At 46.1% G+C, this 23,224-nt stretch overlaps 2 long non-coding RNA genes across 2 annotated transcripts in view; both read left to right on the top strand.

Annotated features, from left to right (window-relative positions):
* The window catches only part of LOC113991168, a 247,908-nt gene that overhangs the window by 97,207 nt on the left and 127,477 nt on the right, over positions 1-23,224 (top strand). The gene's annotated exons all lie outside the window — the stretch shown is intronic.
* On the top strand, positions 5,220-10,209 carry LOC120322772. Its single transcript, XR_005562685.1, has 3 exons — positions 5,220-5,255; positions 6,479-6,546; positions 10,142-10,209. It is a non-coding gene; the product is annotated as an uncharacterized LOC120322772 (long non-coding RNA).

The raw sequence follows: 23,224 nt of genomic DNA on the forward strand, positions 1-23,224 counted from the left end.
TTTTATTTTGCAATGTTCTTCTAATGTACCCAGTTCAAAGATTGGGCGTGCTTGACACACTTTCCACCCATTTCTTTCAAATTAATAATCCTCTGATGCCTCTCACGTGATCTCTTGGTCCTGCAGCAGTTTGAGCTTTGATGGAGTAGGAGTCTTTGAACAACAAGGAAGCACTGGAAAATCTGGGGAACTTCTGTTTTAGAGGCTTTGATACTGTGCTGGTACGCTGTCCTACTGTTAGGCTGCTTCAGTGTTTCCAGTCTCACAGGGTCATTTCATAATAGATATGGGAAGGATTCTCACTTGCATTGTCTGCAGTTTTCTTAGTTGCCTGGGGGAGACCATAACTTACCCACTAAGTCTACCAGTACCTTGTTTTCAACAGGATCTAAGAGCAGGATGCTTCAAAGGAACAATGAAGGAAGTTAGAGAAGAACCAGCCCCCGCTGAGGGAAGTTCTCATTCTAAGGCCTCAGTAAAAGAGCTGGGAGGCAGACGTTTTTCCACCCCCCTCCTTTCTTCTCTGTGATGATTAACAGTGTCAGCTGCTACTCACTGTGAGCAAAGGTTTAAGAATTTCTCTCACAGATAGTGCAGACATGAGTTGTTCTGCAGGCCTACTGAAATCAGGACTCAGCTTCCTGCCTAGTCAGGCTGTGAATCAAGTCCTCCAGTGTGGCAGGGAAGTGGATTGTTAGCTGGGTGTCCTCCAGACCTGCCTCCAAAGGGATCTTGAAGATGAGAGCTCAGAGCACTCTAGGAAGCTGGAGGAGTCCCTAAGCATTTACAGGAACAAAGTGACTTGAGAGGGTTTCAGGCACCGCAAGCAGTGAGAAGGAAAAGTCTCCTTTGAAAGCCAGTAGAGTTTGGGCTCCAAAACCCAGCAGAGGTTTTCAGGAAATACTGCCTCTTCTGAAAGGAAACCACAGAGTTTTAGCTATGAATCCACAGCTGCCCCCAAGCTCTGGTTAAAGACAGAGTATCTGTAAAGGCCAAGCCTAGCAAGCCTGGTACAAGTGGTCTGGGAAAGGAAGTGTCCTATAGGACAGGATCTCAGCTGCTTGAAGAATATCAGGGTGCACCACAGAATAATGGGGGGAAAAGCCAGCTGTGTCACAAGCAGCATGAGAAGTCAGATCTGCTTTCTAACATGTCCTTTTGGGGGTTCTTTGGTGTCAAGGGAGAGCACAGTTTGTCAGCCCTTCCCTTAGTAGGGAACCAGCAGAGACTTCGTGCTCTGTTTGGCTTCCCATTTTCTCAAAGTTCATAGGAACTTGGCTTCTCTTCTGGTTGAAATAGGACAACAATTCCCAGAGGCAATGGGGCACATGGAGTTGTCTCCCTCACGAATTGGGAGGAGCGGCTGCAGATCACTTCTGTGAAGTTGCCACTTTCATAGGTCTGATGTCCACGAAAAATCAACTTTAAAGAGAAAAAGGTGACTGCCCTGTGACACCGAGTGCATCTATCAGTGCTGTTTCACTTTAAGCAGTCAGTAATTGATCTCAAAGGTCTTGTTTGTGCTTGGTGATGCCTCAGAAATCCTGAGTCACTCTTTACCCGAATTCACCCTGGTACATCTGTTTACTCTATGGTTGTATCATGGTTGGGAAAGTACTCAAGTATAAAGAGTGTTAAAATTATCCTCTTCCTAAAAACGTAGTCCTGCTGCTTTTATAATAAGAAAGTAGGTTGGATGTCACATTTCTTGATAAAACACAGCTGTGTGTCAGTCCCAGCATTTCTCAGGTGTTGAGACACAGCTCAGTTCTGCTATCTGCTTGTGCTCAGAATCTCCTGGCTGTTAAACTCCAGGAGGGCCAACACCCATTTATGCTTCCAAGATGCTGAGTACAAATTCCATTTATGTCAAACACAAACATCTTGGATTACCCTCTCAGTTCCTGCCCTTGACACAATTATAGGTCTGTATCAATGGGGAAGGACCAAATGAACATTTTTCCCCCCCTGTTTTTAACTTTGAAGGGTGTTTGGGGCCATGTCCAGCTTGGCTCTGCCCTACGTGTACTGCTGTCTATGTGCCCGCATGTCTGTGTCACTTGGATCCCTCTGTCTTTGCTAAGGATTATGATTATATACACAGTTAGTTGCTGGGGTCATCTGAAGTGCATTTGCATTCATTTTGCAGTAACTTGGTCACGAATTTAAGCTCTGAAGGGCACCAAGCAATTGTGTTTATCAGTAGGAGCTTTGCTTGCTGTTGGACCCTTTTCTAAGTTATCTTCAACCTCAGTCATCGCTGGCATCCTGGGAGCTTAACATCAGACAATTGTTTGATCATTCATTAGGCTCTAAGTACTTAAACAGTGAAACTTCTACAAAAGCACCTCTGAAAGCTGAAGAAGAAAAGTATAAGTGCCTGTAACTAAATTTTCCTGCTGGTAGCCATAAATCAGGAGGGTTTTAGTGGCTTTTGATGAGCATCTTGATGGGGACTATCAATCTGACTACTTTTAAAGGTTCAGCCGTTGTTACATTACTCAAGTGATCACAGATCCACTGATGACAGAGATAAACTCATATTCTGCTAAATCTTTCTCAGGTTATCTGAAATTGTGAACTGACAACTGCAGTGCCTCTAACTGCCAGAAGTTACTAGTGTGCATCTTTCCAGAATGCTGATGCCATTTTTTCTTTTGTGGCAGCTCAGCTATTTGTCTTCCCATGTCTCCTACCTTCATTTTCTACCTGTAGGCAATAGCATTGCCACTCCTATCACATGTGGCCCAGGACACTTGGACTTAAAATTCAGATAAAAGAGAGAAACTAGAAAAGCAGTGTGTGAGCCAAAGTCATCAGGATTTTGGGATGGTAGAAAATTTGGGCAGCCGCTGCTGCTTCCCAGTCATATAATTCACTTTCCTCTCTCTAGCAATAGGTGCAGCATAGCTACTTGAGAGTCTCACCCTTTCTATTTTGCTCCTGTTTCAAAGCTACCAGTAAAGAAAAAAGGTCCCCATGAACATCCTGTGGCTTAGGAATGTGAGAAAGCATAAATTGCTAGTCTTAGACACTTGTCTTCAAGCAGCTGTCCTGAAGGCTGTTTGAGCTGTAAAGCCCATCCATCACTTTGGCTGCTGACGCCAATGCCACTGCCGGAGAAAGATCAGTCAAGCTGGATTATCAAAGTCAAAGCCAGAGACAGCTCTTGTGGGAAGTGGTTGAGAAAGTCTAATATCTCAATTCCTCATTGCATAGGGAATAAAAAGGGGATTGTGCGTGAGGGGTGGGAATACCCTGTTTCTCATTATCTAAATGCACGGTCTTGAAAGAGAGGGTGGAGTCCCTGTGCAAAAGATAAATCATATTAATAGTTTGTTCCCCTGCTTTTGCCTTCCAGTGCTCTCTTCTGGGAGCTGGAGTCCCAGGGCTTTGCACGTGACCTCCTATATGGCTATAGAAGTAAGGGTGGGTTGGTTTTTGTTGTGAAAAGAAAGAGCCAGACGCGGGGAAACGCAAAACCCAGACCTGGAAAATGGAGTAAAAGCTCTTCCCTCATAAGAAAGTGACCACTGTGGCTTCAGAGGTGCAAAGGCAGTCCCAGATCTCTGTCCCTGGTCGGCAGCACTGGCTGTGCTCCGGGCGCTGGCTGTGAGAGCCGTCACAGCGGAGCTGTCACCGGGGCTGACAGGCCGGCTGTGCCACGGGGAATGGATGTGACTGGTGCCATCTGTCTGTGCCGGTAGTGGGGATCCCCTCCGGGCACTGAGTGGCCATGGCAGCTTAGCACAGGGTTCAGCCTGGGAGCTGCAGCTCCGGTAGGTGTGAGGAGGAACGCCTGGAATTGTCTTTGGGGCACATGTGTGAGCTGAAGGGCAACGATTTGCACTGGTCCACGAGCTGCACTGGGGTGTGATTCACTCGCCAGCCCCATCTCTTGGCTCGATTCAGAGCATAAAGCAACACAGAAACCTTTCTTTTGTTTTGTTTGGGTTTTTGTGGGGGGTTTGTTTGTTTGTTTGTTTTTGCTTTGTTTTGTTTTGTTTTTTTTTTCATTGGAAGCTGGCGCTTTTTGATAGGTATGGGTGTTCCAAACGCAGCTATTTCTGTCAGGACATATCAGGACTTTTGGAGGGAGTGTGTGTGAGAACATGTTTTTGTAACCAAAACCCATCTTTTCCCACATCTCTGCCGCCCCATGTGGAATTTCTTGTGGGGGATGTATATGTGACTCACTTAGATTTTAGGAAAGAAAACTTACCTGAGAACCAAAACCTCTTTCAGAAAAGTACTGTGATAAACTTTTTCCAGTTCCATGAAATGTTTCTCAGAAGGCAGGAAACAATTTCCTGCCTCCCTCACTGTGGTTAAACAAGGCTGAACAGTGGATGGGCAAGATGAAGCTTGATGGGGGCGAAGGGCCCTGCATGCCCTGGGGATGGCGGGCACAGGCTCTAAGCTGGCAAAAGCCAGCAAGCTCCCACCCACGCCTGCAGAGAACCAGGAACTGCAGCGTTGGGAATGTGTCCCAGCAACAGCTCAGTAAGTGCTGAATAAGAAGATATAGGTATTTGCTAAAGGCCAGGTACCTAAATCTGTCTTCAGGGGGAACTTTGTGCAGAAATCCACTGAAAACCAAGGAAGTAGCATCGTTTTTGGACCTGTAGGAGAGACAGTTCAACACTATGTATGTCAATTGAGCAGGGAGGTAAATTTCAATAAAAGAATGGAGCTCAGGGCAAGCTTTAGCTTGCCCTGTGCAGTTTGGTAGTGTCAAGATACCCTCTAAAAAGTTGTTGAAGCTTCTCTGGTAGCAGACTTTTAGGAGAACTGACACGAGGCATAACCGCAGTGCAGGTAACGTGCTCACTGCTTCCTGCATGAATTCATCACTGGCTACTTTGTCCCCCACCAGATTTGATTTAAGTCTCTCAAACTGCATTAAAAATTGAAAGAATGGTGCTATTAATTTCCATGGCTGCTGATTGCAATCATCTTGTTGCATTAGGCAGTTCAGTGGTTAGGTCAAGCTGTGGTGTCCTTACAATGACAGAGCGAGACGTGCCGCGCAGGGAAAAGCGAGTTGGGCTCTGCTCCGTGGTGACTCCCCCACTCCAGTGGGTCTTGCAGGAGTGGTTTTGACTTGCCTGCCCCATGGAAGGGATGTCATGTCACAGTGAGTGACTTCCATAATAGCTACTGGTGTTGGCTGTCTTGGCAGAGTGGCCAAAGACTGAAGGCACCACGGGGAATGAGCTCAGGGCTTGCTCTAGAAGAGACCTCTTTAGTTAAGGGTCAGGACACATGGACAGGCAGCAGTAAAGGGGGACTTTGGGATTATTTGTAGACAGACAGCTGACATCAACCTGCAGGGCTGCTTATTGCAGTGTATTTCACTGTGATTTAAAATCTGGAGTATTTTTAATGCTTAAAAAAAACCCACCAAAAAAAACCCCAAAAACCTTAAAGAGAGCAAGAGGAAGAGGGTCTGACATAAAAGGTTGAAAGAAATCAAATGAGCAGTTTTTCAAGAGTTACATGTCTGGATATTGCTCTGGGTGAAACATGGCCTGTTTTCCAAGATTAGCTCTCAGTTTATGCCTCAGTAGTGGAGCATCCGTACTGGCTTTGGCCAAAAGCTCACCTTAACTTGATACCTTGTCCTTGACTGGAACTAGTAATACATGCTTAGGGAGAGCATGAGAGAAACTGTTTGTAGTGTGATCCTCTGGCATAACTTCTGGTCCATGGTCCCATCTGCTGGCATCAGCATCCTGATATTTCTTTGGTGCACCCTGTTGTTGCAGTGGTTCTAGTTTTGGGGTTTGGTCTGGGTTTTTGTTTGGCCTTAGAAGTGGCCTGACTGCAGCAATCAAGGCAAGCAGAACAAAGCATTTCCAAATTCTTGGTCATATTTGAGAACTCTCTGAATTACTGTATGGCTTACGTGGATGCTATGCTAGGAAGAAAGAGGAAGCATTATTTTGGGTGGTGGGTTGCCAGTGTCTCAGAACAGCCTTGTAACCTCCTGGGTGTGGAGTCAGCCTTGTATCAGGCACTGGTGCTGGTAACAGCAGTGTAATCTAGCCCAGGAGTTATTCTGTGTGCATCCCCTGCTCCTTTTGTGGTTTTGAATTTCCCTAAAACAGTTTTTTCCTAAACTTAAAAATGCCCTTCGTTGCGTTTTTATTTCTTTTTGTGGGTGGTATTGTCTCCCTGAGAAAATGAATTTGATAGTGAAATACCACGTTCCCATTTCTCAATTATTCCTCTCTGTGCCTGGAGACCTCTGCTCCCTACTGTATATGTTTTGATATAAAGTTCTTGTACAACAGATGTGTTACATAGGCATGTGCTATATTGGCTATACAGCTTCTTCTTAACTGAGGTGTTCATTTACCTGAATTTATACCTGTTCTTTAAAGATGAAATAAGTCCACTTCTTGAGGGTTTGACTTCATCTATTCAGACCAACCCTGCTGGTCAGAGCACTCTATCCATTTTTATTCAATAACAGAGTTAAGCTGGTCACTCTGAACTGTCCTCTCCAGGAAGCAGCCTCTGACATGGCAAATAACACACCAGGTGGGTGTCACATAAAGGTCTATCATTTGGATTTACACCTCTCTTCTCTAGGGAGGGGAGCTATTCTTTGTCAGAAAATAAAAATGCATTGATTTAGATATCTAGGCAATATCTGTAGAATGAAAATGATTGAAAACTTAAAGAGAGGGCAGCAATACCCCCTGGGCTGTATGCAAGAGGAGCTGTTGCATTTGGGGAAGAAGTGCTGAGGTATTTAGATGACTGTTCTGTTTGGTTTTGTCACAGAAGGAGGGATGGTGTAAAGGGCCAGGTGGGGGTCAGAACAGCTTTTATGTTTGGGCATGGTCAGGGAGAAATAACATGCTGTACATATTGCAACTGACAAAAGAGACCCATTTGGCTTGGAATATAGGGCAATAAATGCAGTCAGGTGATTCAGGGGTGTTGTGCATAAGTCTGCCAGGTAGTTAGGGGAGAGCGGATCAGGAAATAATTATGGCTGATAAGGGGAGCTTGTAAGGAGGCCAGCACCTTCTGTGACCATGAAAGGGGTTAATGATTAACTGTTATGGAAAAGCTAGAAGCACATTCTCCCCTTCCTTCGAAGTCACACCCGACTGCTCTCCTGCATCGTTAACTTGAGCACTGCAAAGCTGAACACAGAGCGCTGAGAGGGAACCAGCTTTAATTCAGGGCAGCCTCCAGGATGTGAATGGGGAAGCTGGCTGATTCTGAGAAGGGCATGGTTGGCAAGGTGCCGTGTCTGCCCGGGTGCCTGGATCTCCTGGAGTTAACTCCTGGGGAAATCCATACGGCTCCTGGGGCAACTGGAGGAGATTGCTGTCCCCTGTATATTGCAAATGAACCCTCACCCTGGCAATGGGCTCATGTGGGTGGATGACAGAAAGCTGTGTGGCTTGAAAATGGATTTGGGGAAAAGATGCAAGAGGGAGAAGAGAAACATCCTGTACTTGGAGTAGATGTGTGTGACTCAGGTGCTTCAGGACAGGCACACTGACACACGCAGAGTGCAGCTTCCCAGGACCTGATCTGGGCACTGGTTTTGAACATCTCTTTTCTTCTGTTTCCATATGCAATGATGAAAATGGCAGATGTCAATAGAAACAGCTCTTGCCACTGCGTTGTTGAATGGACAGCCTGTAGATACTCGCCTCTCATTTCACAGGTTGTTCTTCCCCCTCTCTGCTCATCCTGCTCAGCATTTACAGCATAATACAGCCCTAAGGTGTTGCCTTGCTCATGCTGTGTGCTCTGTATATTCCTAGGGTTGGCCAAGGGGATGCAAGGATGGGGACCACACAGCAAGGTGGCTGTGCCTCTGGTTTGGATCAGCCTTTGCACCAGAGAAAAACACCATCTCCTGTGTGATGGCTGTTCCTTCTGTCCACAGCTCCACCCAGAACACTGAGGGCAGAGCCACACTTGGTGCTTGGCAGGCACCAAACTACAGTCTTGAGATTCACTCCATGTAGGGAACTGGCTCTGAATGTTAAGACATTGGTGGTGTTAAATATAGACAGTGGGAATGGTGCCAGAGCCATAATTCGGATCCTTTGCAACCTTTCTGTACAGCTGTTAGAGTGTTTGCTAGTGATTGTACTTGATTAATGCTATGTAATTAATTTTTATTGATTAGGTCATGTTTAGTGACTAGTGTCTTGGTTTCAGCTGGGATAGAGTTAATTTTCTTCCTAGCAGCTGGCACAGTGCTGTGTTTTGGATTTAGAATGAGAATAATGTTGATAACAAGAAAGATGGAGAGGTAATTTTTGCAAAAGCATGTAGTGACAGGACCGGGGGAATGGCTTCAAACTGACAGAGGGCAGGGTTAGATTAGACACTAGGAAAAACATTCTTCTCTGTGAGAGTGGTGAGGCACTGCCACAGGTTGTCCAGAAAAGTTGTGGATGCCCCATCCCTGGAAGTGTTCAAGGCCAAGTTGGATGGAGCTCTGAGCAACCTGGTCCACTGAAAAGGGTCCCTGCCCATGGACAGGGAGGTTGGTACTAAACGATCTTTTAGGTTTCTTCCAACCCAAACCATTTTGTGATTCTATGATAGCCCACTGATGTTTTAGTTGTTGCTGAACAGAGCTTGCACAGAGTCAGGGACTTTTCAGCTCCTCACCCCACCAGTGAGGAGGTTTGGGGGCACAAGAAGCTGGGAGGGGTCACAGCCAGGACAGCTGATCCCAAGTGGCCCAAGGGATATTCCAGACCATGTGGCACCATGCTCAGTATATGAACTGTGGGAAAGCTGCTCAGGAACTGGCTGGGCATTGGTAAGCGGCTGGTGAACAGTTGCTTTGTATATTCAATTTTAATTTTAATTACTATTATCCCTTCCATTTCTGTGCTATTAAAATGGCTTTATCCCTACCCATGAATTTTACTTTTTTTTCCCCTAATTCTCTCCCCCATCCCACTGTGGGGGGAGAGAGCAGGCGGCTATGTTGTGTTCAGCAACCTGCCAGTTTAAATCATGACAGGCCCAGCTATAACCCTCTGCACAGTCCACCTGCAGTTAGCACCAATTTTCCCTGCTCACATTTGCCCCTGGCAAGACAAGGTGCTGCCAACCCCACGGACCCACCATGCTGAGCCCACATGGCATGTAAAGGTGTGTTGTCAGGCCAGGGGCAGTGGGGGCAAATCCATGGACTGTTGTTGGGACTGTTGTTGCTGTATGTGTTGGATAATCTTGGCCAAGATCCAGACCCCATCACCATTTCTGAGAAAATGACGTCATTAATGTATCGTTGTAATCGATAGGCCATGGCCCTGATTCAGCAAGACACTTAAGTGCAGGGCCAGTATCCATCACACAGTCTGGGACCTGGATGAGTTGCTTTATTTTTTTAAGAACCTCCTTTCACATTTAAAATTGGATTTGTGCTAAACTGAGGCTTTTGTGCCTACAAAGAGCGTCAGCCATGTCCTGGCCATGAGGTGCCATGTGCTTACAGTACAAATAGGGCTTCAAAGCTGGGAGAACAAAAAGCTGAGAAAAGCCCAGAAAAGGGAGAGTCTGTTACCAAACAGTGCTTTCGGCCTCTTATGGCCCTCCTTACCCACACAGAAGGCTGATGCAGAGATCACAGATTTTGGAGTGGAAGGTGTGAACTTGGCTAAATTACATTTGGCTGTCCTTAGTGCTGGCTGAGCACTCAGTGTCCAGGAGACAAAGGGAGAGACATAACCTGCTTAAATGGGGGAAAAAGTGATTGGGGATTTCTTACAATGAATACTGGAGGGAAGTAGGAGCTTGGACTTATTTTCAGTGCACATCTTAAATGAATCCTTCCAAGGATTTTTTTTTCCCTTAACATTCTTATTTTTAAAAAATTCTGTAATTTTGAAAGTGTTTCTTTTGGTGTGTTTTGGGGTTTGTGGTTTGTTTTGTGTTGTTTTTTTTTTTTTTTTTTTTTAAAGGATGATTTAGGAACAGTTGTGAAGCAATTGTTCATTAGACTTACAACTAGGTTTCATTTATTTTTAATTCTGTTCAGCTTTTCATCAGTTTAATACTTATCCTCGCATTTCACTAGTTGTTATTTATCCCACTCAGTTATGTGTCTTAAAAACATTAATGTCCCCTCACAAATCTCCTCTAGAAAATTGAAATGAAGGCAGAGAGTTTCAAACCACCTTGAGAACAGCTTCCAATGATCACCTTAGCCTGAGCTACAGCGAGCAGCAGGAGAAGTGGGATCCTATAACCTCTTAGGTGCTTTGGACAAATTACCTCTAAACATTAAAGCCCAATTACGTAAGTGCTTAAGCAGAACCTCACTTTAAAGCACACAGCCAGTTTTGTCCCTACTGGAAAAACCATATGCTGGGGGTTCAGTCATTACCATCAGCTAGGGAATGGCTGGATCTATTCACCTCCTGGGAAGCTTTGCTGCAGGCATGTAGCAAGGAGGAGGAGTCATGAGCTTCAGGTGTTGAGCTAGTGCCACCTGGAATTATATATGTTGACTTGGAGGGAAGTGGTGTGATTTATGCACCCATCAGTGTACTCAGCAATGGTTTGGGGTTTGTTTATAATTGCTGGGACTTGGAGATTTTAAGCAGCTTCCTTTCTGCTCCCAGCCATGGCCATCCAATTGCTCTGCTTGCAAGGACTAGAGAAAATGTGAGACAGCAGGAGCTGGAGACAGAGCAGCTGTGGAACAGCTTTGGCAGGGCTTGTCTTGAGCTGGACCACTTTATGGTCCTGATCTTATCCTGGACTGGACTCATATGGGAACTACTTTCTGTTGCCATGGCTCAAGGAAGAATGACCTGCTTAGCACCAAACCCTCCTTCCTTTCCCAAGAAACCCTTTTGTCCAGTTTGTCCAACTGACTGTTGTAAGGGTTAATGTGCCTAAGAGACCTAACACGGAGCTTGTGGCCCCTTGGGTTTCACTGAGCTTGAGGGTCTCTCTTCAGCGTGTAAAACGAAATTAAAACCCAAAAAGCCATCCTGTCCCAGGGCTGGCTGTTCTTGCAGCACTCTTTTTTTTTTTCTTTCCCACCACAGCACCCTCAGAGCTGGCACAGCTGGAGCAATCTCAGTTCCTCTCTTGCGGGAAGGCTCTGAGGTGGGTTTGCAGCCGACGAGTATTTCTCTGGGGGAACTATACATGGTCATTTTGCCCTTAGATGGAACTGGTGGCTGAAGTGAAAAACCAAGTGATTCAGAGTTTGAAGAGTGATTCAGAGTCAGGTTCTGGGAGAAACTTCCCTAATTCTGCATTCAGCTAAATGCAGGGGCAATGCTCTGGCTTGAGATTCAAGTTAGCACTTCTATCTCCATTGGTTCTTATCTGGAAGTGGTGTGATGTATCCTGAGATAAAAGGTTTAGTTTAAATGTATACAAATCTGCTGATGTCCCAGTACCTTGCCTTCTGTACGCCATCACCCTGTGATTTCAGTGGCCTTGGGGCCAAGCACCTAATGATGATGGGTGAAGGGTTTTACACTGAAGTGTAAAATATGCTTTGGTTGATGATTGGATTTAGTAGCTGAAATCATTCCCCTGCTGGTTTGTTTTTTTAGCCAGACATCCCTGCTGAAGCACCAAAGTGTTAGAGGAAAGTGACCCTCTGTGGGCTCTGGGGTGTTAGGTCACCAGGATGAAGTTTGGACAATACTGGGAGAAATAAATGTGAAGGGCCCAAAGCCTCATGTCACAGTTGGAGATGGCTCATATGGACCTTGCTGAGAGCTGTTGGATGCTGTGTGCTGGAGCACAGCTGTGTCATATCTGGCACCAGCTGTTGGGCAGCTGTAAACTCAAAGCTAGAAAAGCACCATAGAGCCAGGAAGGCTTTTTCAGCTCTCTAAGAATTCCCTCCTTCACACTGTGGAAGCACAAGCCAAGACCAGCCAGGAGGGACTAGTTCTGTAGTAAAGAGGAAATGTTTTTTTTTTGAGCCTGATAGCCTTCACGTTGCTGGAATTTACCTTAAAAATGGGGAAAAAGAGGTTTTCCCTGGATTAATATCTCCCTAGACTTGATTTAGCATGCCTACAGTTCAGAACAATCTGTTTGTTTTTATTTGGTGGAGAAGTTAGGAGAAGAGCCTGGCATGGCTGGACATGAAGTCATGCATTCATGGTGTTTGTGAATTCTTCTGTGAATGTATGGAAAACATGTATCATTGTTTCAAATTCCAGTGCTGAAAATAGTGCAAATAAATGACTGTGAGTCAGAAGAAGGTGAATCACTGTAAGGTAGCTCTGCTGTCAATCATTTAAGAGCACATATATTATATGAGTGATAATTTGGCTAATTAGAGCAGACCTTTGAGCATTGATATCCAGGGTTTTCAAAGGGGCCTAGCAAAATTAGGCCTAAGTCCTTCTGCTATCAGTGGGATGTGGATATGTACTTTTTTTAAATGCTCAGCTTAGCAGAACACCTAAAGAATTTTATTTAGATGTTTAAATGAGAGCAGTGTTTCCCCTGAGTGCTTGGGCAGCATGTTCCTAGCAAGCAAGAGGCACAGATTGGCATTAGACAGAGACCTCCAGCCTGAGCCAGCCCCACTTCAGTCTCTGTTTATGCTGGAGCCCAGCAGAAGGACTCCAGAAGGAGTATGAGTGGGAAGAGCCCTCTGGCCCTAGGAGCACCATGCCTGCAGTGTCATCTAACCATGGCAGCTCTGTCCTATAATCCTGGCCAACACCGCCTGGAGGGGACATCTATATGTGTGAGCAATGGCACTGTCCAGAGTAAAATGTGAGGGGGCAGGCAGATAATCCCATGGGAGAGATCAGGCTGGGTTAGGATGGTTTGTTTGCTGATGTGCAAAGTGACTCTTGTTTATCCAGCAGTAAAGCTGCATGTTTCTCAAAGGGGAAGGGTTTGCCCAGACACTGATGCTTCCAGCAGAAGGCGCTACTGTGTCCCCAACTGCAGAACCACTGGAAGTCTTTGCAGCCTGCTGATTTGTTCCCCGCCTCCACTTCTACCCTACCACAGGCAGGGTGCATGGATTGTGCTGTGGATTGCAGCCAGGCAAGAGTTAAATGCAGTTGTGGAGCAGATGGCTTACCTTTGAAAGCACAGTGGGAGACATGTACCTCTGATCTTGTATAGGACCCTGTTTTCTTGCTGGCAGCACAGCCTGCTCCAATTAGAACACAAGGGCTGAAACAAGGCCTGGAGTCTGTCTGTCCCCTGCTGTGGTGGTGGCACTGTCACTGCTTTTGTGGTAAGTAGGGCAATTCCAGTGCCAGTCACCTCTCTGAATGCAGCCTTGCGAAGACATGTGCAAAGTCATTGATTCTTCTTTAGCCCCAGTGTGTTTTCCCTTTGTGAGATCATGGAGCTGGCAGGACAGCCCTGCCTGCAGAGGATTTGCTTCCACTTGGGCTTCAGCCAGGCAAGACAGGAATCCTAAGTGCTTGCTGCTTTATGGCTCATCTAGAGCAGCAAAGCTTGGTGCTTTCTTCTCCAGTTCACCCTCTCAGCACAGGGTGGCCCAGGGGAATTTTTGGCTTTTTTTTACTGTTAAATGGGTTTACTCAGGGCAGGCAAAGGAAGAACGGAAACTTCTTCATCACGTGGGTATAATGGTCATGTCTTGAAGGTCTGGCAAAGGCACGAGGCAGCACAGACACACAAACACCAGAGACAGGAGCATTACCTGGGGTGTTGCACTGTCTGCCACCAAAGTGTCTTTATGTGGTGGGTCAGGAATCAAGGTGAAGGGGCTGAAGTGATGTAAGGCCAGAGTGGAAGTGAGCAACAGGCTTGGGAACTCGGTCAAGTTCCCAAATGGCAAGGCTCTCCAGCGTTGCAAGCTCTTCCCATGCTGCTTCTGTTCTCAGGAGATTTTCAGGCTGGTAGTAATGTCTCTGCAGGTAACAGCCCTTGATGAGACCCTCTGATAGACTTGTTAGGGCCATGCCTTGAAGGCACGTACAAATCTAACCTCCTCTGGCGATGGACTGTCCATCAGGGAGTTATACTGTAGGAGAACTGACTCCAAAGGCTGCTGGAGGGGTGCCAGGACTTGCTGTTGAGAAGAAATCCCTGCCTGACCTGAAATTTCTGCTCAGGAATCACTTGCTACCCTAGTGAGTAGGCAGGACCCTACTGAGGTCCTGTGCTGTGTTACACAGAAAGTCGTCCAATGCGTCTTCCAAAACCAAGACTTCTAGTTGCTGTCAGGGAATGAAGCCCAGGCTGCCCCGGTCTCCCTGGCTCTGCTTGTTTCCCAGTTGAGAGACCTATGCCCAGGTATGCCATCAAATTCCTGCATGGCTTATGGTTCCCAGTTTGGGAATTCAGTGAGTGGAATGGACCAAGCAGCTTATTTGAAATCCCTACTCACTACTCTGTAATTAAGAACAAGAGAGAGATTTGCTGTTAATTAGCTTTCATTGACCCACTTTTGACCCTCCAAATGCCGTTGTGGTGCACTAGGTCTCTGAGAAGGCATGTCATCCTCCTCTCTGGGGAGAGATTAATCTTCATTACTGTTTTGCATTAGCCTGGCTCTCTTCATTAGCTTCTCATTAATGTTCTGGCAGATTGGTGCTGTCAACTGAGGAAGGAACGTTCATATAGAACATTGTTGGGAAATACACTCATTTCCTATGGTACAGAAATGGCCCAGGGCACTGTTGCCCAGCCATTGTGGCAAGACCCTGGCCATTGCAGATGGACTGGTAGCAGCAAATGATGGTCATGGATAGCATGGCACATGGAGCAGCAGCAGGCCATGTTAAACCACATTGGATTTGTTCCTCTGCTCACCTAGACTGGTGTCCCCCTTGATTGTCTCATCTGCATCTTGCTTCAAGTCACCAGGGTTTCTGGGTCCTCCTTGGGTTGAGTTCCCATCACAGAACAGCCCCTGCTTATCTCCATGGGGGGCTGCAGCACTAACACTGGGGACTAAATGAGGTACGAGCCCAGGTTTCCTATTAATCAGGACACAGCCCTATGGCTTTTCACCTGGAATGAGAATGGAGGGATCCAGTGAGAGTTCCCTCACAGAAATCTGACCAAAGTAAGGAGCAAGTGGAGACCCTCCGGCCTTAAACATAAATTCCAGCTGATGTTTACCAGAAGAAAGGTCTGCACCAATAATTCACGTTGTTCTGCTGTTCTGTGGCTTCCCTGTGGGGTCTAGACCGGGAGAAGGGCTTTAGTTTCCCTTTACAGCACTCATGTGGGGTTGCAGAGGTTTGCTTGGCTGTTGTCTGCGTCGTGGTCCTGCTATGAGGACAACACAGCTAACAAGGAATAACGGGATGGTCTTTGTTGTGCGTCCCAGCCACGGGTCAGCCCTAAAGGAGTGACCCTCACAGCCCGTTCTGTGAGAGAGAAAATGAATCATTTCTAGTGGCTTGCCAGGAATTGGTGAATGAGTCAATGGATAAGTCAAGAGCCCATCTCTCCTGGCTCCCAGGGCTGGCTGGTTTATTCGACTCTGGACTTTGGAGAGCAGAGAACATTGCTGGTGTCACCTGGAAGTGCTGTGACTGACGTAGAAGTGCAGCTTGCTGTTCTCTCACAGCTACTTCAAAATCCCACAAATTATTATCTAGAAGTGATTAATTTCTGTACAAGTGCTGCAAGTGAGATACGTATCAGGGTTATAGCAGTCTGTTGCAACATTACATTGAGTTTCATTGAAAACCTGAGGTCCCGGGTCAAGGGGTTGTTTCTTTTCAACACCGCACCTGGTTGCTGAAAGAAGCTGCTAAATGCAGCCCTTGAAGGTTGCAAAATTCAAAGGGAAATTGTGAAACGAAAAACATACATTAAAAAAAAAAAAATCAGCCATTGTTTTTAGATTTCTTGCATTCTTTTTAAATTGTGGGACCTAGAACTGCACACAGTAAGATATTTGACTCACCCAATGGCCTCGGGATGTGGTGGCCCTGTCCCTTAGTTTAGACCAGAAAAGAACAACCCCTTGCTTTTCACGGGGTCACCTGTGTTACCCTGGGCTGTGGCACTGGGCATGGACAAATGCCTGGGATTGGGGACTTTTATTCTGGGCAGCAAAGGCAGCCTGGTCAGCACCCCAGGCTAGGTACTCAAACACAGGGCCATTTCCATTCAGGGACCAGAATGAAGTTAAGCTGTAGGATGCCCATGGAACTTGTTAATGGACTGGGGGAGATGAGAATCCTCAAAGTGCAGGCAATCCCTTCCCAAAGTGCTTGTTATCTTGAAGAGTGTGACATCTCAACACCACTCAGACTGGGATGATGTGAGGAAGCTGGGAAGGAATTGGATGTGATGCTTTAAATATGTCTCAGTGTCACTGGTGATAATTGTTTCTGGTGGAACAAGAGCCTGGAGAACCAGGAAGAAGCAAGTTGTGAGAGAAATGTAGGAACTGTTGGGTCAGCTGGCCTGAGGAAGCTCAAAAATACAAGTGCCTTTGTAAACATGGGACATGTTGCCTGTGAGGGGGACCTGGATGAAATCCTATCAGTTTAAAGCAATTTCCTCCTTTCTTCACCTACCCGGAGTGCCCCGGGGCTTTACACTTGCTTTGTAAGGTAGTTGTTGGTGCAGGTACTTGGGACTTTTCAGGGTGTGCAAACACAATCTTCAGATCTGTTGCTTGGATTCGAAGTTTCGATGTTTGGACACATCAGGTGTGTGGTATGTTCCTAATCTCCAAGTGGATGAGGGTAGTTCTGATGATCAGGTTGGAGAGGCAAATACTCACCACTACATATTTCAATGTTCCTTTGAACAAAGGGCTAAAAAATGTGATCTATTGTCTCAGCAAACATTCCTGTCAGGGAACATATTTGCTGGATTGTTGGCAAAAGCAAGATCTGAAGGGATGTGAACTAACTCCAGGGTAATTTTGTTTACACATTTCAGATACACGATTGCAAATAATTCTGCTTTCTGCTCCCTGTGCCCTAGTGAGCACTAACCAGGGGAAAGAGTTTCCTGCCAGACTCAAACAAAACTTAACCTCTGTCTTAGCACGAGCTGAAGAATTGGGCTCATTCAAACTGGGGTTGGGAAGACAGGGCCTTGTGCCTATGGAAAATGGGGCTTTTCCAGTGGTAGCATGATGTTCAGGACTCTTAATGGTATTTTGAAATACTGCTGCGGCTCCCAGTGCAAGTTCTGGGGGATCCTTTGGTCAGCTGCAGTTTTCTTGGTGCTGCACTGGTTCAACCCTTCCCTGAGGATGGAGGCTGTGTTTGACAGATCTCCAGCAGATCTCCATCAGTGTGGTTCCATGGTGATGTCACAGAGAGAGAGAGAGAGAGAGAGAGAATGGAAGGTAAGACAGGCAAGCCACAATTTCCAAGAAGTACTGTGGTCATCTTGCCATATGCAAATAGTTTTTGGAGGGCAAAACTGCCATTTTTTATTTTTTTCATAAAACAACATAGTGAAAACTGTCCCAACTGTACTTTTCCCGTTCAAGCCTACTGCAATGGAAAACTTGTGATCACACCTACCTATTAATAGCACTGTGTTAATTACTGTAGCATCCTAAGCCACTGATCATCAAACATGGCCAGTTTTGGTCATTTCAAGTATTTTCCCATTAAAAGGGAACCTTCATCCTAATTAAGTAACAGTTGCAACATTTAAAGAAAAAAATCCCTCAATGAGATGAAATGCACAGCTGGAAGGGATAGAAATAGCACTGGCAGAGGAGGGTCTGGAATAAGGACTTGTGAGGTGGGGGGTGCTGAGATACAGGATGTGGTTGTGCAAGGAGGAGAACTGCTACATCTGCCAGCTAAAAATAAGGTAAAGGTAGAGTATGTCAGAAATGTCTAGACAAGGTGGAAAACTTATTACAAGTATTGGGGAGGGGAAAAAAAAAAAGAAAAGGAGCAGAAAAGAGAAACAAAGAAGCCAGTAGATTGCATGATTATATGCTGCCTAAGGGAGACAGGTTGAGATTATATAATTCTCCAGGGAAACTCTACACGAAACAATTATATGTTCAATTGGGTGCACTATGTTAGGGTTTTTAAATTGAAAGAAAAAAAAGAGGTTGAATGCTCGAAAAAGTGTGGAGGAGGGTAGTGAAGTGCTGAGCTGAAAATCTTTTTTTAAATCTTTATATGTGCTGCATAGTGGGGGAGAAAGAGACAGCAGAGAAAAGGATGCATTTGACACACGTCAGAGATATCAACAGCTCCAGTGACAATTTAAAGGAAATTAAATGGAAACTTAAAGGGAAGCATTTTAGAGCAGAAGTCCCAAAAGCACTTAAAAATATCGAACATCAGAAAAGCTCAGTGTCTGCCAGCAGTGGGGGATCAGCTCCTGCCACGACTGCCGTGAGATGCTCAGTGGGCCAGGCCTTTGTCAGCCCCGAGACACCAGGACTCAACCTGGTGCACATCGAAAGCTGGGCCAGAGCACAGGAGAACCTCCAGGGCAGACAGTTCCTTCCAGCAGGCAAAAGCTCTGAAATCCCAGCATCTTAGAGTGAAAAGGGAAACAATTGGGACACCTTGACATCTTAATTTCAGTTTCTGATGGTCTTGCAAGGCCATGTAATACAGTGTTGGGTGTGCCCAGCGGTCTTCCACTAGAATTCAGCTGTCACTGAGCTGTCATCCCTCAACCATAGCACCATGGAGCTTCCCTTTGTCCAGGGCATTTCAGTCTCTGCCCATCCCACAGGTTTCATCCCTCTCAGTTCTGCCACACCAGTGACACAAGCAGGCTTAATATCACCCCACTTTTACTTTCTTTGGAGTCCCACTGCATATGTGGTCCAGGAAATCAGGCAGCCTGTGCAGCCTGACACAGAGAGGACCCACAGAGATGCACACCAGCATCTAAGCAGGAGAACAATGAGTGTGTTCTGTAAGGAAGTGAGAGGGAAAGACACTAGAGTGTTTTCATTTCCTCAGAAACACATCCCAAAAAAAAATCCCACACAAGAGGGTGAGTCATCCATAGAGGATATTGGCCTCTCTGAGTTGCAGCTGCTAGTCTTTAATTATATAATTTTAATTTGCCAATAAAATAAAAAAAAGAAGTAATGACTGGATAGGATGCATATCACTGGCTCTCTGTAGGATTCTCCCTTTCCCAACATGAATCCATGAGATTGGCCGTTGGATCTGAGGTCTTTAAAGTAAGAGTTGGTCCTGAACAAGGTGAAGTTTGTGCAAACACATCTGCAGGCTTCAGGTACAGGGGCTGCAGCTGGAAAGCAGCTGTGCAGAAGAAGGACTTGAGGGGCTGTTGGACACCAAGCTGTCCATGAGCCAGCCATGTGCCCTCATGGCAAAGAAGGCAACTGATATCCTGGGTTGCACTAGGCAGAGTATTGCCAGCATGGAGGAGGTGATCCTTCCCCTCCACTCAGCACTGATGCTGGACTCCCAGTGTAAAAGAGATCTGGACATACTGGAATGAGTTAAAGATAAGGCCAAGAGTTGGAATATTTAGTGTGTGAGGAGAGTCTGAGAGAGTTGGAGTTGTTTGGTCTGGCAAGGGAAGGCTCAGAGGGAGATCCTGTCAATGGACACAAACTGAAACACGGGAATTACATTTAAACATGAGAAAAAGTTCACTGTGAGGGTGGTCAAATATGGGAACAGGTTGTCCAGAGAAGTAGTAGAATCTCTGCCCTTGGAGATACTCACAACTTGACTGGATGTGATCCTGAGCAACCTGCCCTCTGTGACCCTGCTCTGAGCAGGAGTTTTGGGCTGATCTACAGAGTACCCTCCTGACCTCAGCGATTCTGGGGTTTTATTCCCAGTTGTTACCACTAACTGAATTATCCAGCTGTCAATGAGTTGAGATGATCTAGTAAAGAACTGAGTGACTCTTTGTTTAGCGTGAAGCTTCCACTGGGCTGGTGTGGATTAGCTGAGTCAGACCACCAGTCTGTCAACTGGATAAACATTCCTCTTCCATTTCTGCCAAGGTCCTCCCTTTGGCACATGCTGAGCTGTAGAAAGTCAAGTGCTGTAGTGTACAACAAACCCAGAGAGAGTTTATGATCTCCAAGTCTAGGAACTGTTTTTGTTAGATGAATAACAAATGGCAGAGCAAAGCTGTAGCAAGATCTTTTCCATATGTCGGGTCAGAACCCCTTGAGGTATCAGAAACCTCCTACTCTCAGGCTTGGCAATTTTTCAGCATTCATGCCATATATAAGTATGAGTTGGTTGCACACACGGCAAAGGATGTTGTCAAAAGGATACCAATAGTACAAATACCAACTTAAGCTATTTCACTGAAGAAGGAAGCAATGTGGGAAGAAAAGGAAGGCCAGTATTGTGAATACTGAATTCGATTATATTTTGTATTGTTTCTCTGATAGAAATTCTGCTAGTTTCTCTAATGGCCAGTACAACCCAGAGGCTGGGACTTCAAGGTCTTACTCCATTAGAGATGATGGGAGGATGGGACTGAATTTTCATTCCTGGCACCTTCTTCAGGGCACTAAGGGAAGTAGTTTCGAGATATGACCATAGTCCAGGGCTCTCAGGATGGAAAGGGCAAGTAAGTCATGAAGGTCAGACTGTAATAATGAAAACAAGTCTGAGGGGACCGCTTAAGGTACAGGCAAGTCAAGGGCTCTGTGAATCTAAAGAGCTCAAGTGACCAACTCTGGGCTGGTTGGGACTAAACTGGTACCTTAGGTAACGGTCAAGAATGGAAACCACCCAGCTCCTGCCTTGAAAGGTCTTGAAAAGCCAGGGAAATCATGACACTCTCAGGTGGTGAAAAATAAGCCTGCAGGACCCTCTTCGTCTTCCTCTCCTCTCCTTGTGGGTAAGAGGATGTGTGTTTCTAAATGTAATTTAGAGTTGGAATGCAATGTCCCTATTCCCCTGCACCCTCCAGCTTACTGAATTGAGATAAAACACAAACTGCTTTACTCTCAGTAGTGTTTGAGAGCCCAGGACTGCCTTGTGGCTAAGGCAGGTTTGACCACCAGTCTCTTTTTAAGTCCTAGCTCTGCCAGCAGCAGCCTGTGACACTGGCAAACACCATTCCCTGGGCTATACTCTTGTGTCATTGAAGGTAATCCTGTACTTTGAATATGATATTGGATGAGGTTCTGCTCTTTCTCTTTATTGATGTACAGAGTGAACCAGAGTGGCAGCCTCTCCCCCTGTCTGGGTTTTCTTGGTAGGTTTAGACTTTCAATTTCCATCTGAAGGTACAAATATTTCCAGGGGCTGCAGCACAAGCAGATGCTGGTACCCTCACAGCCGTGTCAGGGTGTAAAAAGGTTGCCACTACGACCTTGCTGTCTAACCTACTGTTGTTATCTCTGATAGCTCTAATAGTGCTGTCAGAGAAATAAGAGCAAGGGGAAAAGACATTATTCAGTCTAGAAAGAAAATTGTGATGGTCAGACGTGATGGGGAAAGGAGTGATTGAGGTTCTTCCAGCAGAACACCTCCAAGCTTGCTCTGCTGTCCAGTGGGGTGTCAGGCAGGACCTGGACATTAATGAATGCAAAGAGGACTCGAAAGTGGCAACTGTTAATTGCAGACAACTGTGGGAGTGATCATGCCAAGATTGTCACTGTAATGCCAAAAAGATCCAACTGGAGTGTTTAAAATTCAGTCATGTAGGATTGTATTTAGAACCTGTTCTCACCTCTCACGGTGGCTCTACGCAAATCCTGCTGGATTATCACCACTCTTCAAAACCAGGCACACATCCGAAGTTCCTAAATCCGGGTAGAATTTTAGAATTCTTTCCTGTCTAAACACGGATTGTCTCTGGCTGATCCTTTTGTGTGCTGGCATCTCATCTTACACGTGAGGGTGTTGGAGGTCCTCTGCAGTGTGCCCAGACTTCTTCCCAGAGCTGAACGGCCTTGCAGATCACATCATCCCTGTCTGGCAAGGGAGGTGCAGGGACCTGGTGGCAAAGAGACCCAGTCTCTTCTGCCAGCAAGGATGGCTGGGGAAAGCTCTGCCTTGTCTGTCTTGTGCTTTGAAATACCTGTTCAGGGCACCACTGATTCCAGAAATGGCTGCTCCCTTGGAAGGAGACAAATCAGTACATAAAAATCTCTCCCTTCCAGCTGATACAGAATGTCCCATGTTTTTATTTTGCTGTTGGCCTCAGTGTTTTATGTACAGTTCCTGTGTAATATCTGTGTGAGGTAGAATTGCCACAACCGTCCCCTCACTCAAAATGTTGCCCTGCTTCTGAGCTGATGCTGGGCAATAAAAGAGAGCAGATAGACTGGGGAGACCTGGCACAGCGATTTCATTGGCCTCCCATTCAGTTAATCCTCTGGGGACTTGAAGGGAAATGTGAAGTGGTGCCAAGACTTGGGGTCAGAGCATAGCTCCAGGGATGAGTCCAGCCCCTACCTGAATCACCTCATGGCTTCCTTAGTCTGCCCTCTGGTAAACCTGCACAGGAGTCCGAGTACTTTAAACATTGTCCAAGAAAAGGCAATACTGCAGAGGTGTGTCTGTGGAGGTGGATGGAGAGGTGCTCAGAACATGCCAGACTCCTCCCAGAGTAACCACAGGCCATCACAAGAGCTCTTGTTCTGGCTCAAGGAGTGAGTTGTTACTGGAGGAGGAGACCACTAAGTGTTTGCGAGGGTTAGAAGTGGAATGGAAGTCAGGGTGGGACCCAGCCTGCCCTCTGCCCAAAGTGATGGACCTGAGATAAGTGGATGTCAAACCTCTCTCCTGACTGCTGCATCAGGAACAAAATATTGGGGGGGTTTCCCCATTAATTTAGCCAGACTGACCCTTATTTTTGATCAGGGTCACATTATATTGGCAATCAAAGGATGCTGCAAGTGTCCGGAGCCACAGCCTGCAAACCTGCCCCTGCCAGCATGTCCTCATCCTACTCTGAGGCAGCAAGGGTCTCCCCAGAACCTCCTGGTGGCTGCTTATGGACAGGAGGGATCACATAAGGGCCCAGTCCTGGCTTAGCACCCTTGGGATGCTAAAGATACCTCTTGAAAGGAGACACATTTTCTCTTTTGTGGAGAATTTGGAGAGTTCTGGGGGTTTTCATTGCTTTTTTCTTTTTGCTTTTAAAGCAAAACAAACCCCCAAGGTTGGATTTATGGTGAAGAGCATTGCAAAAATCATACAGGCCAGCAAAACACAGTCCTTATTTCAATTGTGTTTTTTCCTAGAAAACTGTCAAAAGTTAACAATTTAAATGTACCTTTAGAGTACAAAAATGCAGGCTTTGCACCAGGGTACTCAACAGGTTTGTAGTTTTC

This window comes from Pipra filicauda, unplaced genomic scaffold, assembly GCF_003945595.2.
Source record: "Pipra filicauda isolate LSUMZ 115617 unplaced genomic scaffold, ASM394559v2 scaffold103_size3290846_pilon, whole genome shotgun sequence".
Taxonomy (NCBI): domain Eukaryota; kingdom Metazoa; phylum Chordata; class Aves; order Passeriformes; family Pipridae; genus Pipra; species Pipra filicauda.